General features: G+C 34.9%; 1 long non-coding RNA gene across 1 annotated transcript in view; it reads left to right on the forward strand.

The window, feature by feature from the left end:
* Nucleotides 1–12,312, forward strand: part of LOC128929641 (uncharacterized) — a 198,793-nt gene extending 186,481 nt beyond the window's left edge. The window contains exon 3 of the long non-coding RNA XR_008476409.2: nt 12,209–12,312. This is a non-coding gene — a long non-coding RNA (uncharacterized LOC128929641). The remainder of the gene's footprint in view (nt 1–12,208) is intronic.
* Nucleotides 12,313–19,100: the final 6,788 nt, after the last annotated feature.

Below are 19,100 nucleotides of genomic sequence, written 5' to 3' on the forward strand. Positions count from 1 at the left end.
AGAGATCAAATCACAGGGATTCAAACCATGCAGCAAAAAGAAAGGAACAATACACAACATCTCAAAATAATTATGCTTAGTCAAAAAAGTCAGACACAAAATGGTACACACTGAATAATTCTACTTATATGAAACCCTAGAAAGTGCAAACTGATCTATAGGGATAGAAAGCAGATCAACAGTTGTCTAGGACATGGTGTGAGGGAGGGATTGGTCACAAAGGGACATGAGGAATCTTTTACAGTTGATAGAAAAGTTTTGTATTGTAATTGTGATGGTGTTTTCTCAGGTGTATCCATCACAACTCATCAAAGTGCTTATAAATGAATGTAGTTTTTGGGTGTAAACTATATTATAATAAAGTCATGAAAAAGTCATACATTTTAAGATTTGAGCAAGAGCAGACTGGATTATGTCAAGCTTCAGAGGAGCCAAAATGTATTCTTTGGACTTCATAACTTTTCTACAATAATCTCTCAATTCTGTGCTTACAATCATAAAGAAAACCTAAAAAAAATACTAATTTAAGCATTATTCATGGATGACATCTTTCTCACTATGTACTGCCCATGAACTGTGGGAACATGTGTTCATTTGTGTGTACACTTTTCTTGCTACATAGTACTGCCATGATACTGTAATCCCTGTGATATGTTCAAAAAATGAAGAAGTGGAGATTTTTATTTATATATAATGCATTTCTATTAAGTGGATATAAATATCTGTCAAGCAAAAATTTGAAAGCTCAGACAGAAGAAAAGTCATTAAAATTCTGCGAAGCAAGTACGTTGTTCATATCTCAATTCAAAAGTTCTTGCAATGTTCATACAGGAGGGCAAAACATTTTTGTTTTTTTAGAGGGAAAAAGAGAAAAAGAAGGGGAAAAAAGAAAAAGAGGGAAAAAGGAATATTACTTCATTCCTAAAATGGGTTTCAATAATGGCCAATCAATATTTTGAGTGTTTAAAGTGGTTAATGCATATTTTATGTGTTTAAAATGGAGACCTCTATTGTGTATATTTGTTCTGGCTCTGAGTTCAAGTCGTGGATATCGTTATCAATTTGTTGTCTCGTTGAATCTAAATCTCATTATGTGTCTTATGTATCTGGGTGTTAAGATCTCTTATTGTTACATTAACCCTTTTACCCTTGCATCCCTGTAGCTTTGAAATCTATTTTATTAAGTGTGAGAATTGCAACTCCTGCTTTTTATTTATTTATTTTTGCTCTCCATTTGGTTGGTGAGTTTTTTTCCATCCCCTTGTTTTGAGTCTTTGTATATCTTTAGATATATCGTTAGATTTTGTGTATAATGTATATTTTGTGTGTTTAAAATGGAGAGCTCTATTGAGTTTATTTGTTCTGGATCTTAGTTCCAGTCCTGGATATCATTATCAATTTTCTGTCTCATTGAATCTAAATCTCATTATGGGTCTTATGTATCTGGGTGTTAGGATCTCTTATTACATTAATCCTTTTACCCTTGTATCCTTGTAGCTTTGAAATCTATTTTGTCAAATGTGAAAATTGCAACTCCTGCTTTTCATTTATTTATTTTTGCTCTCCATTTGGTTGGTACGTTTTTTTTTTCCAACCCTTTATTTTGAGTCTATGTATATCTTTGGATATACCGTTAGATTTTGTCTGTATCTTTTGATTGGGAGATTTGGTCGATTTAAATTTAGGGTTGCTGCCATTTGATATTAACTGGCTATTTTGTCCTTCCATTGATGAAAATTCTTCTTTATGTTAATGCTCTTTACTTTTTGGTGTATTTTTAGAAAGGGTCATACTGTTTGTTCCTTTCTGTGTATAATGCTTCTTTTAGAAGTTCTTGTAAAGCAGGCCTGGTGGTAATAAAATCTCTGAGTACTTGCTTGTTCCTAAAAGATTTTATTTTTCCTTCAAATGTTAAGCTTAAATTGGCAGGATATGAAATTCTGGGCTGAAAGTTCTGTTAAATAAGTATATTGAATATTGGCCCCCACTCTCTTCTAGCTTGTAGGGTTTCGAGAGATCTGCTGTAAGCCTAATAGGCTTACCTTTATGGGTAACTTGATCTTTCTCTCTGGCTGCCCTTAATATTTTCTCCTGCATTTCGATCTTGGTGAATCTAACAATTATGTGCCTTGGGGTTGGTCTTCTTGAGGAATATCTTTGTGGTGTTCTCTGTATTGCCTGGGGTTGAATAGTGTCCTGCTTTGCTAAATTAGGAAAATTTTCCTGGATAATGTCCTGGAGAGTATTTTCCAGCTTGACTTCGTTCTCTCCGTCAAATTCAGGTACACCAATCAAGTGTATATTAGGTCTTTTCACATAGTCCCATATTGCTTGGAGACTTTGCTCATTCCTTTTTATCCTTTTTTCTCTATTCTTGTCTTGTCGTTTTGTTTCATTAAGTTGGTCTTCGACCTCTGATATCCCTTTCTTCTGCTTGATCCATTCGGCTGTTTAAGCTTGTACATATTTCACTAAGTTCTCGTGCTGTATTTTTCAACTCCATAAGTTCATTTATATTCCTCTCTATATTGTCTATTCTTTTCAACATTTCACCTAACCTTTTTTCCAAGTTTTTAGTTTCTTTACATTGGGTTAGAACAAGTTCCTTTAACTCCCAGAAGTTTCTTATCATCCATCTTTTAAAGCCTACTTCAGGTAATGGAACACAGTCCTTTTCCATCAGGGCTTGTTCCGTTACTGATGAGTCCTTTACCATCAGGGCTTGTTCGGTTGCTGATGAGTCCTTTTCCAACAGGGCTTGTTCCGTTGCTGATGGGTTCTGATTTTGAGTATACTCGGCCTTCTTAGGCTGTTTTTTTCCCTTCATTGTAGATGAACCACCTTTCTAATTAGGTTTCTGAGTCGACGTCCGTCTTATTGATTCCCAGTGCTGGGATTCGAGCAACCCACTGTGGCAGCCTAAATAGCAGCGATAAGACTGATGGTGCTCTTCTGCCTGGGAATCTCTGGTCTGGCTTCCCTCTTGAGTCCGCAACAAGCAGCTCTGACTTCCCGGAGCTCCAAACTCTGGTCAGTAGGGGAAGCAGTCCAGTTGGCTCTGCATGAAGAGCTGCTGCGCCGAGACGCCGGCAAAACCGCTGCGGTGGCCACAAGAGTCGCGCTGGCGACCCGTGGGGCTCCTCCCCTGGGAATCTGCTAATCGGTGAGTGACGAAAATTCGTCTAAAGATGTGGCATAGTCTCATTCTCTGAGCTTTCACTGGGAGCTACAATCCTGAGCTGTTAGTGGTCGGCCATCTTGCGGGCAAAACATTTTTAAAGTTTAATTTAATTTTAGTTTTGGTTTTGTGGTCTTTCTGGAAAGTGTGTAACAGCTGCAGTTATATGTCATATACACAATTTATATGCATAGAAGTTAAATATTACAATGAATATAGCTAAAAGTCATTTTTCCTTAACAGGAATTTTTAAAATTATTACAGTTTGAGAACTATCTACCAATATCATTTTGAACATATCGATAATTTTTTATAACTCTATATCTGGTTATAATTTTTCTGTCAAAATAGCATAACATTAAAATGCAAATCAGAATATTATTCTTTTGAAGGTATTTTCTCCAGTTTTTAATTGTAAATACGTAATATTCTAATGCTATTATAACTTAAGCAAGCTTTATTTGCTTGCCTTGATAAATAACTGTGAATTCAGAAATGAAAGAACTCATTTCTCTTTGTAAATAGCAAGTTGTCGGATGCATTAGAATATAAGCAGTTCACAAATGGGTATTACCAATTTGTATGGCATGGTTTTGAAGAGCTGGCAGCATCAATATACGTTTTTTTAAACCAAATTAAAAAAAAATTTTGTTGTTGTTGTTGGTTATGTTAAACACAAGCATGCTTTCCTTAGCAACTAGGGCACCGAATATAAATAAACTGAAGATTGAAAAAATGCCTAGTTGGTCAATTTGTGATAGCCACTGCTACACCAGTATAAAGGAATGTTCTGACGATTTTTCATACCTTTTCATTTCAATAAACCTAAAGGGTATTGCTCATGCCTCCAATGGCAGCAAGCCAGCCAGGTGGGATTCTTCCAGCCTTAAAAAAGCAGTAAAAACAACAACAAGAATCCTCATTAGTAATAGCCATTCTGACTTGTGTGAGATGGTATCTCATTGTGGTTTTGATTTGCATTTCTCCGATGATTAGTGATGATGAGCATTTTATCATATGTTTGTTGGCCTCTCGTATGATAAAGAAAATGTAGTGTGTATACACCATAGGCTGCTATGCAGCCATAAAAAAAACAAACAAACAAACAAATCATGTCCTTTGCAACATGGATACAGCCGGAAGACATAATACTAAGTAAAATAATGTAGGATCAGAAAACCAAATATAGCATGTTCTCACTTATATGTGGGAGCTAAACACTGAGTACACATGGGCATAAAGATGGGAGCAATAGAGACTGCAGACTACTAGAGTAGGGAGAAAAGAAGAGGAGTGTGGTTTGACAAATTACTTATTGGCTACTATACTCACTACCTGAGTGACAGGATCCAGATCCGAAACCTCAGTGTCATGCAATATACCCATGTAACAAACTTGCACATGCACCCCTGTAACTAAAATGAAAGTTTAAATTATATATAAAAAATGCCCATTAGAGAAAGCTGAAACTTTAATAGAAAAAAATACATAACAATATATGCCATGCCAGCTTCTGATACCTTTTTGCCCATACCCAACAACCAACTGAACACTAAGCCTTGAAATCTTGGAATTCTGCTGTATAGCCACACAAGGATGGCATTCCTTTGTTTTAGAAGATAAAGTTTTCAAAAGCAACACCTTATAATGATGGACTCAGGAAAAAACAATTTTTTTTTTAATGAGAAGCTAATCAAAACTATTTAAAACTTTAACTGGAAATAATTCATGACACCTTTGGAGTAGCCAGTTAATTTTACACATTAAAATCTACCTAAGGTTAATTTTTACTGATTTTGCAGGAAAAGAACAGAAAATGGGCTCACACATTAGCTGTAAAAATGCCACATCTGAGCATCATTCATGACTTAACAGCTACAATTGTGTATAAGCTAATACCATTCAGGGCAAGATAGCTTAATGATTCAGGACACCAGAATCCTATCTTTATTTTCACAGACTTGTGTGTTGACTTCTGAAAGTTATTTTCCCTCTTCAAACCTGTTTCATATCTTTCAATGAAGCAGATTGACTAGGTCTGACATTTTCAAATCAAAGCTTCCGTGTATATGCGCCAAAGACCTGAGGGACTGGACTGCTCAGGTGTTCGTCTCCCATCTCCCACACTCATTCAGCAGGAAAATACTGTAGTTATGTATTTATATACTGGGTTTAGTGTTGTTATTGTTGCTATTGTTTTAAGAGAAAAAATGGACTTAGAGATCTGTTTACAAGAGTTTGCAACTATTAGAATGGGTTTTCTCCATCGTTCCATCCAACATCTCTAATTAAGCCTACTAGCAATAGAAATTGTGCTTGGAACTCGTTATTACTGTTAATAATGACAGCAGCAGGCCGCTAAAACACAGACATTTATAATACTATTAATCCCCATTTAAAACCAGAATATGAGGCACACATTTGTTCATAAGTTAGCTTTTTGGAAGATGAAAAGCATTTTTCCATAGAACCAGTTTTTAAGGTGAAGTGGTTAGAGTAGCCAAAGATAATAATTATTAATAATAACAAAACAAACTAATTTAAATGCTGCAGTCAAAGCAGTCTGTTTTTAATAAAGAAGAGTGAGAAAAAATACTCTCACAAAAGCTGCAGTTAAAATTTAGGAAGAAAACACTTATATTTTGAGGTTTTTTTAAAATTGTACTTTAGGTTCTTGGGTACATGTGCAGATCATGCAGGATTGTTGCATAGGTACACACATGGCAATGTGGTTTGCTGCCTCCATTCCCCTGTCACCTACGTCTGGCATTTCTCCCCAAGTTATCTCTCCCCAACCTCTCCCCCTGCCACTTTCCCTCCCATGGGCCCACAACAGACACCAGTGTGTGATGCTCCCCTCCCTGTGTCCCTGTGTTTTCATTGTTCAACATCTGCCAATGAGTGATACTGTGTGGTGTTTGATTTACTGTTCTTGTGTCAGTTTGCTGAGAATGATGGTTTCCAGATTCATTTATATCCCTACAAAGGGCACAAACTCATTGTTTTATGGCTGCATAGTATTCCACGGTGTATATGTGCCACATTTTCCCTGTCCAGTCTGTCATCAATGGGCATTTGGGTTGGTTCCAGGTCTTTGCTATTGTAAACAGAGCTGCAATGAAAATACATGTGCATGTGTCTTTATAATAGAACAATTTATTATCCTTTGGATATATACCCAGGAATAGGATTGCTAGGTCAAATGGAATTTCTATTTCTAGGTCCTTGAGGAAGTAGCACACTGTCTTCCACAATGGTTGAACTAGTTTACATTCCCACCAACAGTGCAAAAGTGTTCCTATTTCTCCACATCCTCTCCAACATCTGTTGTCTCCAGATTTTTTTAACAATCGCCATTCTAACTGGTATAATATGATATCTCAATGTGGTTTTGATTTGCATTTCTCTAATAATTAATGATGATGAGCATTTCTTTGTATGTTTGTTGGCCTCATATATGTCTTCCTTTGAAAAGTATCTATTCATATCCTTTGCCCACTTTTGGATGGGTTTGCTTGTTTTTTTCTTGTAAATCTGTTTTAGTTCTTTGTAGATGCTGGATATTAGCCCTTTGTCAGATGGGTAGATTGCAAAATTTTTTCCCCATTCTGTTGATTGCCAGTTCACTCTAATGATTGTTTATTTTGCTGTACAGAAGTTCTGGAGTTTAATTAGGTCCCATTTGTCTATTTTGGCTTTTGTTGCTAATGCTTTTGGTGTTTTAGTCATGAAGTCCTTGCCTATGCCTATGTCCTGAATGGTTTTGCCTAGATTTTCTTCTAGGGTTTTTATGGTGTTAGGTTTTATGTTTAAATCTTTAATCCATTTGGAGTTAATTTTAGTGTAAGGTGTCAGGAAGGGGTCCAGTTTCTGCTTTCTGCACACTGATAGCCAGTTTTCCCAACACCATTTATTAAACAGAGAATCCTTTCCCCATTGCTTGTTTCTATCAGGTTTGTCAAAGATCAGATGGTTGTAGATGTGTTGCATTGCCTCCAAGGCCTCTGTTCTGTTCCATTGGTCTATATCTCTGTTTTGATACCAGTACCATGCTGTTTTGATTACTGTAGCCTTGTAGTATAGTTTGAAATCAGGTAGTGTGATGCCCCAGGCTTTGTTCTTTTTATCTAGGATGGTCCTGGCTATGTGGGCTCTCTTTTGGTTCCATATGAAGTTTCAGGTGGTTTTTTCCAGTTCTGTGAAGAAGGTCATAGGTAGCTTGATGGGGATAGCATTGAATCTATAAATTACTTTGGGCAGTATGGTCATTTTCATGATATTGATTCTTCCTAACCATGAGCATCAAATGTTTCTCCATCTGTTTGTGTCCTCTCTCATTTCCTTGAGATGTGGTTTGTAGTTCTCCTTGAAGAGGTCCTTTATATCCTTTGATAATTGTGTTCCTAGATATTTTATTCTCTTTGTAGCAATTGTGAATGGGAGTTTGCTCATGGTTTGGCTCTCTGTCTGTTATATTTTGAGATTTTTAAACTTTATTTTTAATGTTTGAAAACAAACGTTTTTAGAAATATCATATTTGTTTTAATATCCTTTTTGCTTTCAGAAGTTATCCAAAGTGACATAATTAGTGAGACAGCTCTTTACTGATGTTGACATGGTGACTGAGATTTCAAAAATTAAATTAAATTAAAAAGTTAACACCCACTTAACTTTATTCAGAATGAGAGGTTTGATCAATCCCACTTTAATCTTTATATCACTCATCAAGCTAAACCTAAACACCCTGTGTTAGTGGTAGAGAGGAAAAAGCAGCACTAATACCTTTTATTATCAAAGTCTACTTTTGTTTAAATATACCGATTTTTAATTAGAAGATGCCAATAACTCAGGGAGTTGCTCTATTAAAACTGATGGAATGCTTATATGTTTTCAAAATCGTCCCTCCAATGCAAATCTTGTTGACAAGATCAGTTAACAGAGATCCAGAAAAATAAAACTTAAGAGATCTAAGTATCTAGGTATCATATTCAACAGGAATATAGATATCTAGATATTGTGAATGTAAGTAATTCTGCATAACTAAAACTATTTTTACTTTTAAAGTTTGTAGTACTTAATAAAAAATCTATTTCACCTATGCTGGAATATTTTCAGACAAATATAGTAGTGGGAGAATATGGTTTAGAATCCACAGTGCATGAATTGTTCAATATAATGAATAAATAGGACACATGTCAAAAGTGATCATAACAATTTCTATAAAGTTTTAGGTTCACCAATCTCAGTTCTTAGATGTTATACATTTTGAAAGTATCACATAATTCTTGACCTTCCAACACGAGAATAGTTGGCATCACCCAAAAATTTTTGTTTCCATGATTGTGGGAAATGAATATTCCATATTATTACATCCCACGATTGTACTTGTCATAGTGAAAGTTATTTTTAAGCACTAGTATCTGACCTCTTTCATTATCACAAATACTCAAAATTCCTTTTGCTCTTTTATGATGGGAATGAATATAATATAATATATCTTACAATATAATAGAATAGAATATATATTACAATATAATAAAATAAAAATATCTTTCCAGTTTCCCACTTCCCCTATTGCATCAAAAATTTCATAAACAAGAAATTTGAAGGTTGGATGAATATGTCATGAGATTTTAAACATTAGAAGAAATGTGCTTCTTAGGTAATTATTTTTAGAAAGGTAGTATGTACTTCTCCAGACAGAGGTTCCATTTTGACATGTGCATGACATATATCCCACACAGTAATTCTACATCATTTGGGGTAGATTTGTATCACAAAAATATACATATGCATTATGGCATATGAAAATTATAGCTTGATTGGTTTTTTTTTTTAATTTCAAGTAACACTACAGCTTCTTGGAAACATGAATTTCAGAAGGAAAGAAAATAACTTCTCCTTCTGGGAGGGTAAAACTGAGAGGTGAAGTCTTAGTTTCTTACCAAAATGTCAGCACAGTGTTTCAACAGTGTCAGCATATGGTTGGATCCTGTCTTTCTTCTATATATGTTTTCTCCCTATGTGAAAGCTGAAAGCTATTGGAGGGGAGAGGGAAATGTACTGTGCATTATATGGTTCTCCAGCAGAAATTCCACTCCCCTTTCTTTCTTGCTTATTATCTGCATCTCATATGTATAAAGAAATTATGCACCAGCCAGGAAAATTGTTTACTACAAGATAAATTTTAAAATGCCAGTATTCTTAAAAATTATATAAAAATGTTTTGTTAATTTTCTTTTTAAGGATATAAGATATGCTATAGACTGTTTCTTAATTATTAGTCATGGGTTTCCCAATCATTAAAAAAAATGATTTCTAGAAACCCAAAGGCCGTGTAACAGGCTTTTGTGTCATCTAAAAATTAAACCTCTATTGTAAATAGAGGGCTTTGAACGAATTTTAAAATTCTGTTTCTGAAATCTTAACCAAGAATCTCCATAAAATTTTTAGAACTGAACAGATGTGGAATTTTGGATAAATGCAAATTAAGAAGTGTCAAGGAAGATATTTAAGTTAGGTAACAAAATATAAAAAAAGAGAGCTTAAATTAAAAGTAAAATGGAAAATAAGAAACAGACAACATTTGGGACATGAATGAGAAACCAGAAATAAGATATAAAATGTTTCAAATAGTAGTTAAACTAAGTAGGTAGGTAACAAGAGAAGCTTAAACAAAACAGAAAAACCTTACACTAAGCTTGTCCAACCTGCCGCCCATGGGCTGCATGAGACCTAGGACAGCTTTGAATGTGGCTCAACAAATATGTAAACCTTCTTAAAACATTATAAAAAATTTTTTGCCTGCTTTTTTTTTTCTTTTTAGCTTATCAGCTGTCGGTACTTTTAGTGTATTTTATGTGTGACCCGAGACAATTTTTCTTCCAGTGTGGCCCAGGGAAGACAAAATATTGGACACTCTTACTTTAAACAGCTATATACATCCAAAAGCAATTATAAAATAGCAGATTTATATCTACCTACATTTATATAATATTTTAAATATTAAAATATCACCATATTGTTTTAATAATATTTATTTTAGAAACCTGTTTCATTAAAGTATGATATAGTAAAGTACAGCTTAAGGAGCTTCTATATGTATACACACCCTGGTGACCACTAGACAGATTAAGATATAAGACATTGCAAAAGGGTATCTCTTGCCCCATCTCAGTGAATATGCTGCTCACTCATGGTAACCATGATTCTGTCTTACCTATTACAGTCATTCTGCCATTTCTTGAGCCTCATGTATATAAAATTACACAGTATGTATTTTGGTGTGCCCATCTTCTTTTTCTCATTTTTATATCTGTTATAAATATCACATATTATTTATTCATGCTATTGAGTGTAACAGTGTTCCTTCTTTATTTCTAAGTAGTATGCTATTGTACAGATGCACAACAAACTACTTATATAAGCATGCTACTGCTAAGGGGCAACGCAAACCTCTAATTCCCACTACACAGGTTATTCACGCATGTCCTCCAGAGTCTCTTTTGCCGTTTCTGATCTCCAAAGGAGATAAAAACTGGTGAGAACAAAAGCAGAAGGTTCATTCCCAACTTTTATGCAAAGGATATGTTACCTCTTTTTTTTCCACATTTCAAACATGCAATAGGATATGTTACCTCTTTTTTCTCCACATTTTCTCACTTTTTTTGTGGTTTATTTATTTTATTTTCACCTTTTATAAGTATTTTCAAATACATGTAAGTATCAGAGTATCCCTCATACCCGTTACTCAATGTCAATAATTATCAATATTTTGACAGTCTTGTTTCATGTTACTCCCACCTCCATCACCTTGAGGTATATTTAAAATACAGCAAATAGAGACACTTTTTAAGACCAAAACAAAAAGAAGAAAAAAAAATTCATTTACCATGAATAAATTAAACCAATGAACTCAGATTTCAAAACCTACAGAGAACCACTCTTTTCCACCCTTGATTTAGTAACAGGATTCAACAACAATAAACATATAGCACCTCTGGCAGCTGTGGACAAAAGAATAGGAAGAGGGGAGGGATTCCCTGGTAAGGGAGATATTTTAACCATTCTTCAGGTGTCAGGACACCTGTGTTTCGGAACATGCAAGCAGGCAGTCACATATTGATGGATGTGACTTGAGAAGAATGTCCCTAAGGGTGTTATTTTATCTAAAACCATGTCCTTGGCTTTTCCTAACAGTCCAAGTAATTTCTCAGACTAAAACTATGTCAAGCATATTCTACGTAATTAGGTTGTCATAGTTTATTTTGTTATCTTAGTACCTCCAACTCTCCCTTTTGTTAAGGACCTAGATGACAACACTTTCACTCTGATGTATGGTTTGTATCTCAGCAAATAAAATTATATACTATGCAAAACCAAGGTGTTTTTTTTAAAGTAATGTGTGTTCTCTTTTCTACAGCAATTAAAGGTATTTTGATTATATGCATGTTTTACAATCCATAAAAATTTAGTTAAAAAGTATTCAATAAGTTTATTTTATTCCTTAAAACTTTGGTTTTGTGTCCTTTTACAATTCTAAAATTGCAAGAAATTTTCTTCATGCAACATATTTATTTTTAGTAAACAGAGATTTTAAATGATGTGTCCCATTTTGCTTCATATTTCTTATTTATTGAATAATTTAATCACTTTTATTTTGCTTGAACCACCCCTTAAATTCAAAATACTCTCTTATTTATAGCTCTAGGAAATTATTGGCATTTATAGATAAATTAGTTGTCAGTTTACACAAAAAAATCAATGTCAAACTTTATCTATTAAAATTAATAAGACATCTATGAATTATATATTATCACTCTTGAAGTTTTATAACACGATCTGTTATATTAAATTTAATAATTTAAAAATTTGATTTGATCATTTCATAAGTGCTTCTTTCTGTATCATTTTTTATTCTAGTCATGCATCATGCAACAAGGAAAATAAGTTTCTTTTGAGAAATTTATAAAATTTTGGATTTTTTATCATTTTGTATGAATTATATGTTGCAGTTTTTTTTCTTTACAGAAAATGACTTCGATCTGCAACTGAAAGAATCACAGCAAGCTCTCATTGCACCAAGTAGGTAAATTTTCCTTTCTTCTTAAAATGCATGTTTCCATGTCATAGAGGAGAAGGTGTATTGCTTTAAAAACTAATTTCTGTAGATATTCCACTTTAAAAGACAATAAACTTTAGAGTATTCTATAGTACTCACTTCTAAGAGCGTAGTTCTTATGGATTAATGTATTGCTTTGCGTTGATGATTTCCTTTCAATGATTAATCTGAAACTGTTAATATTCTAGAATAACCAAAATTTAGAAAAGTTGACAACTGTATGTTATTTGATTATAGCATTTAAATATAGTTTTATCCAAACTAACCTTAGTTTTTGTGTTGACAGCCAAATTTTATATGGTTTAAAACGTATGTCATAAGCTCTAATTTCATTTAGGTATTACAATCTTTCATGGTACCTCTTCTAAAACATTGGGGAGATATGCATTGTATGACACACCAGTGAACCTGACTGATAAACCCCCAAAGAGTATGGATTAGTAGATTCATGCCACCTGAAGGGAGGCCTCTTATGAAGCAGTATAGAACTGTCCATATTTTTACCAACACCTTTGAAGATGAGAGAGAAATCATGGTCATTACATTGGTAGATGACTGGAAACCTGAAGATTAATTAATGTAAGATATAAGATGCAAGACTGGGAGGCCAAGGTGGGTGGATCACTTGAGGTCAGGGGTTCAAGACCAATCTGGTCAACATGGCAAAACCCTATATCTACTAACAATACAAAAATTAAGCCAGTCACGGTGGCACGTGCCTATATCCTGTAATCCCAGCTACTCTGGAGGTTGAGGCAGGATAATCCCTTGAAGGGAGGTGGGATTTTCAGTGAGTCAAGATCACGCTATTGCACTCCAGCTGGGGTGACAGAGAGAAAGTCTGTCTCCGAAAAAAAAAAAAAAAAAGGAAGATGCAAGAAAATGTTGATGACTATGATGGGTTCAAGCACCAACATGATTGATTTTGACAGGTACAAATATAAAATTTTTCTCACTAAAAGAAATACAAAAGTATTAGTGGAAACCAGCTTGATAACAAGCATATGCGTGTATGTATATGCATGTGTCAGTATGTATGATGGTGAAAGACTTAGTGATGTTATTGACAAATAAATTTAGGGCTAACTCAAAACATCAAATGATAGAGGCACCTAGAAGCTAGATTTGCATTAATAGAAAAATTTGTCTTGACTAAAGGCTTTGCACCTCTGTACATACCAGCTCCTTTGTACTCTCTCAGATTATACTGCAATTTTATGTATGAATTTGGGGACCACATTTGAAGATCAACAGTGACAAACTGTTTAACCTTTCCAGAAGTAAATCTTTTATTTTAATGGATAGTTATTAACATATCACACATGATTTGAGGAAACAAAGATACTTTGGGCACTGAACCTGCAATACAAGGCTGCTGTATAGGTAGATATTTAAACATGGACCTCAATCAGAAAAACAACGGTGATGAAAAGCTATTTTCACAGAACTCTTTTTCAACTTTAAATTGTGACATCAGTGGGCCATATGAAACTGGTATTAATTTTATTGTTCTGACCAAAGCTAGCTAACTTTTTCTTTCCTCTGCAGTCAAGGAAGCTGAGGTCCAGAAGTATAATCACTTACCCAAGGTCACAAGATTAGTGTTAAAGCTAGGAAGTCTTATGTTAGGTATAATTTGCCTTGTTTTGTAAATCGCACCCCTGAAATTCAGACAGTTCCAGGGCTACTAAGTAGTAGAACCTAGTCTAAAAGGTATGTATCCTCACTATTTTTGAAAAATTATTATTATACTTTAAGTTCTGAGGTACATGTGCAGAATACGCAGGTTTGTTACACAGGTATACATGTGCCATGGTGGTTTGCTGCACCTATCAACCCATCATTGACATTAGGTATTTCTCCTAATGCTATCCCTCCCCCTGCCCTCCTATCCCCTAACAGGCCCTGGTGTGTGATGGTCCCCTACCTGTGTCAATGAGTTCTCATTGTTCTGCTCACACCTATGAGTGAGAACATGCAATGTTTGGTTTTCTGTTCTTGTGTTCGTTTGCTGAGAATGATGGCTTCTAGCTTCATCCATGTCCCTGCAAAGGACATGAGCTCATCCTTTTTAATGGCTGCATAGTAGTATTCCATGGTGTATATGTGCCACACTTTCTTTATCCAGTCTATCATTGATGGACATTTGTGTTGGTTCCAAGTCTTTGCCATTGTGAACAATGCCACAATAAATATATGTGTGCATATGTCTTTATAGTAGAGTGATTTATAATCCTTCGGGTGTATACCCAGTAATGGGAATTGCTGGGTCAAGTGGTACTTCCAGTTTTAGGTCTTTGAGGAATTGCCATACTGTCTTCCACAATGTTTGAAATAACTTACACTAATCTTTGAGAAATCACAAACAATCTCCCATTTGGAAGTATGTAAGATGCTATAGATATTTACTCAGTAAAAATGCTTAATGACATACACATAATTTTATATATAATTTCAAGCATTCCTTGAAATTCATCTATCAATTCCCTATGTGTCTATGGACTTCAGGTTAAGAACCTCTGATCTAAGACCAAGTGGCAAGGTGGTATGGATTGTTGATTCCCTGATATATAAAAATAGAGGAATTGGAGATGTTTAGTCTGGAGTAAAGAACACTAAGGAAACAGGAACAAAACAGATGCCATAAAATATTTGAAGAATTTTCATGTTTGAGAGTTATTACATTTATTCTATGTATCTCAAAGGAGACAAGCAGAAACACCATAGGGACATATTTTGTGTCAGTAGAAATAGGATGAATGGTAGGAATTTAATTCAACATTCAATCAGTGCTTTCCACATGGTATGCTAGACTGGGAGTGTGAATGTAAATATCAAATGAATAAAACATGATCTCTTCAGGATGTTTAGAGAGGAAAGTTTAAGCTCAAAAAGCAAATTTTCCTTAAGGAAGTTTTTGAGTTAAGGGAGATTGTGTGTGTATATATATTCACCAGCCCTTTTATGATTAGATGGTGTAGATGAATAGTTGGTCCTCCTAGAGAAGATTTTTGTTATTAGAAAAATAACAATTTCAATGGGCCCACTGAGTAATGTAATAGATAGTGTTTTGGTAGGACCAATTGCCCTGTGGAAAAGGTGTGACAGGAACTTTTCAAGGTACACATGGCTTTTATTCTGAAATTTTCTTGGTATGCAATGATGGTACCTGGAGTGTATGTGAAAAACTTTGCATAGGGCTAAGGAGCATCTTGAGAAAAAGTAATCCAGATTTCTGCCTCATTGAAGATTCATCCTGTTAGAACCTCTGTCAAAAAGTGAAGTTTTCCAGATAAAATAAATCCTGAAAAGGGTTTCCATGTTCTTAGATGAGGGCTGTTCTGCCTGAACCTGATGCTTACTCTGGAAGACCTGTCTGACCCAGCCACTTTCAGAGAGCAGTTCTGTGTCAAGTAAAATGTTTGAGCATGTCAGCATAATCCAGAAGAACTGTAATCTTGAGATGCTGGTCTTCCTGGTATGTGTTGGAATTATTATTCAAAATAAAAATAAAAATGACATTTGCTGAAAAAGTGATTTATTTCCTAAGAGAGTATACCTGAATTTGTAGATAAATGCCTTTTGCTTTCCAATCTTGTCTATTACACATTAGAGTAGTGATGGAAGCTGAAAAAAAAGAAGATAATGCTCATACTTATTCTCTTAAAGTCTAAAATTACACTGAAATAAAGGATTAATTAACAGATAGAATGCATTTGTTCACCTTGAAAACACTTTCTCATCTAGAGTAGTATTTCTATGCTCAGTTGTTTTAATATGAAAACTAACTTCACATAATAATAGAATATTCATTCTTTGGTGGATGGACGTTATCAAATTGGCTATGTCCTACCCCACACTAACTAAATATGAATTTATTAACTTAGTGCCTTATAATCAACATATATGTTTTAATTTAAAATCAGATGATTTTAATGTGCAGTCAGGATTGAGAAGCACCATTATAGAGCAGTGGTCCTCAAAGTGTAGTGTAGCCACATTCGGATCTCCTAGAAGCTTATTGGAACTGCAAATTCTCTGGTCCAACCCTGACCTTCTGGGTCAGAAACTATGGAGGCAAAGCCCTCCAGTAATTTTTAGTCTTATTCAAGTTTGTGAACAATGTTATAATGTCAAATAAACAGCTGTAATTCTTCTACTAATGAATATGAATCAGACTTGTTCATTAACCAATTGCAACCAAGAGGCTGTCTTAGAGATAAGAACCATATTCTATGTTTCTTCTGCCTTCACCTGAAATATAGATAAGTGTATGAAACATACACTGAGTTTTCAATAAATATGTGCTAATTAACTTCCCCCTTCGTATTTGAAGATTTTTATGCCCGAAATGACATGATACATCTGATGGCTGTGGACTGAATGTGTGTTTCCCTCACCTCCAAATTTATATGCTGATGTTTTTAATCCCAAATGTGATGGCATTTAGAAGTAATATTTTGGGAGGTATCTGGATTTGGATAAAATTGGCATTCTAATAAGGAGAGGAAGAGATCAGATCTCTCTCTCTCTCTCTCTCTCTCCCCGCCCCGCCCCCCATGTGAGGATCTAGCAAGAGTATAGCCTTCTTCAGATCTGATGTGAGCCTTCACAAGCACTGAGTCTGCCAGCATCTTGGATTTGAATTTCTCAGCCTCTGTAACTGTGAGAAATACATGTTTGTTGTTAAAGCCACCCAGTCTATGGCATTTGTAATAGTAGTCCAAGTTGACTAAGACACTGTTTATGTTCATCCTGTACAAAGCCCTTTGTCTCTTATGTGTTGTGTTTTATGCAGCACCAGAAGTGAACAGATTCAGACAGACCCTTGCCATTCATTTATTCAGCAATTATTCACTAAGTGTGCAACTGTGTGCCAGGTATAATAGATCCTGAACATGGATTTTTGCCCTAGAAAAGATAACTTCTCTGGTGGAAGAGGCAGAAAATAACCAACAAACATAAAAGCAAAATACATGTATTATATTTGAGAGTTGTATGAATTATAGAAAACAAAGAGTAGGTAGGGTAAAGAGAGTCAGGATTATGGAGGATGGGAAAGGAAGTGATTGGGCTATGTGCAACACTAAATAGGATTGATAGTATAAACCTCAGAGTGAAGGTGAGATTTGAGCAACAGCTAGAAGGAGGTGAGGTGAGGGAGTCAGCCAAGAAGGCAATTGCATGAAGAACTGTCTGAGAGAGGGAACAAAGACAATAAAGCCCATAAAGCAGGACCATGTCACTAGTGTTTGGAAACCATCATGGTGGCCAATGCAGCTGAATGATGGTGAGCAAGTGGAGGTGAGCAGGGAGGAGGTGTGGGAGAAAGCAAAGGATAGGAGCAGGGAGGGCTGTGTGGCCATCTGGAAGGATTTTGTGTGTACTGGAGTGTGGCAAGGGTAGTAGCAGGGGATAAATCAGAAGACTTGACAATAATATGGAGAGAAAAGATGATTGCTCAGATTAGGATGGCAGCAGACCATCTGGCGTCAAGATTTTAGAAATGTTTTGAAATTGGAATCAATATGATTTGTTTATGAATCAGATATAAGTGAAGAGCAAAGAAGAGGAATTATGTATCATTCTAAGGATTTTGGCTCAGGAAAACTGGAAGAGTGACAGACAAACAAGTGATTGGAAATGCAAAAAAAACCATAATAGTAAGACTACATACATTCAGAGATTATCCTTCTACTTAAGCCTCAAATTGTCCATTTTTGATGCCAAAACAAAGAACACTAGCCCTTAAGTCACGCTGTGTTTGTCTTCATGCCAATTGATTGCTGAATTTAAGGAACATGGTACCTGTCCTTTTAAACTGCTCACAGTACTTTCTCTGAAGGATGCATACATAGATTTTTATTTATTTATGTACTTAACATAATAGATTTTTATTTATTTATGTACTTACCAAACATTAATCCAGCATCCATCCCCAGGCAATGGGAAGGCACTGATGATAAATTGCTAACAAGATAAGCATGGTGCTGCTAATATGAATCTTATAGTAGACTAGATGACCTGATCTAGTTTCAACTTGAAAATTCATTTGATCTCTCTACCTTTCCTGCACTGCCTGAGTAATACCTGAAAAAGGGCAATCTCCCTAATTTGGTTGCTGTGGCATGAGTGACCTTGGGAAAGAATACCTTTATAGACAACAGAAACAAAAATAGTCAAATAGGACTATATTAAAATGAATGGCTTCTGCACAGCAAAAATAAAAATAAAAAATAAACAATCAACAGAGTTTGATTGAATTGAGAGAAAATATTTGCAAACTACTCATCTGACAGGGGAGTAATACTTATAATACTCAAGGAACTCAACAACCTGGCAGGGAAGAAAGAAAAAAGAAAAATCCCATTAAAATGTGGGAAAGCACTGAACAGACATTACTCAAAAGAAGACATACAAACAGCCAACAGGTTTAATACTTAACATCACAAATCATCAGAGAAATGCAAATCAAAGCCATAATGAGATATCAACTTACCAAAGTTGTAATGGTCATTATTAAAAAGGCAAAAATAACAGATGCTAATGGGGATGTGAAGAAAAGGGAGTCCTTATACACTGTTGGTGGGAATGTAAATTTGGTTAGCCACTGTGAAAAACAGTATGGAGATTTTTCAAAAAACTAAAAATAGAACTACCATATGATCTAGCAATCCCACTAATGAGTATTTCTCAAAAAAAAAATAAATAAATATATCAAAGAGACATATACACTCCCATGTTTACTGTGGCACTATTCACAACAGCCAAGATATGGAATCAAGCTAAGTGCACATCAAC

This window comes from Callithrix jacchus, chromosome 14, assembly GCF_049354715.1.
Source record: "Callithrix jacchus isolate 240 chromosome 14, calJac240_pri, whole genome shotgun sequence".
Classification (NCBI taxonomy): domain Eukaryota; kingdom Metazoa; phylum Chordata; class Mammalia; order Primates; family Cebidae; genus Callithrix; species Callithrix jacchus.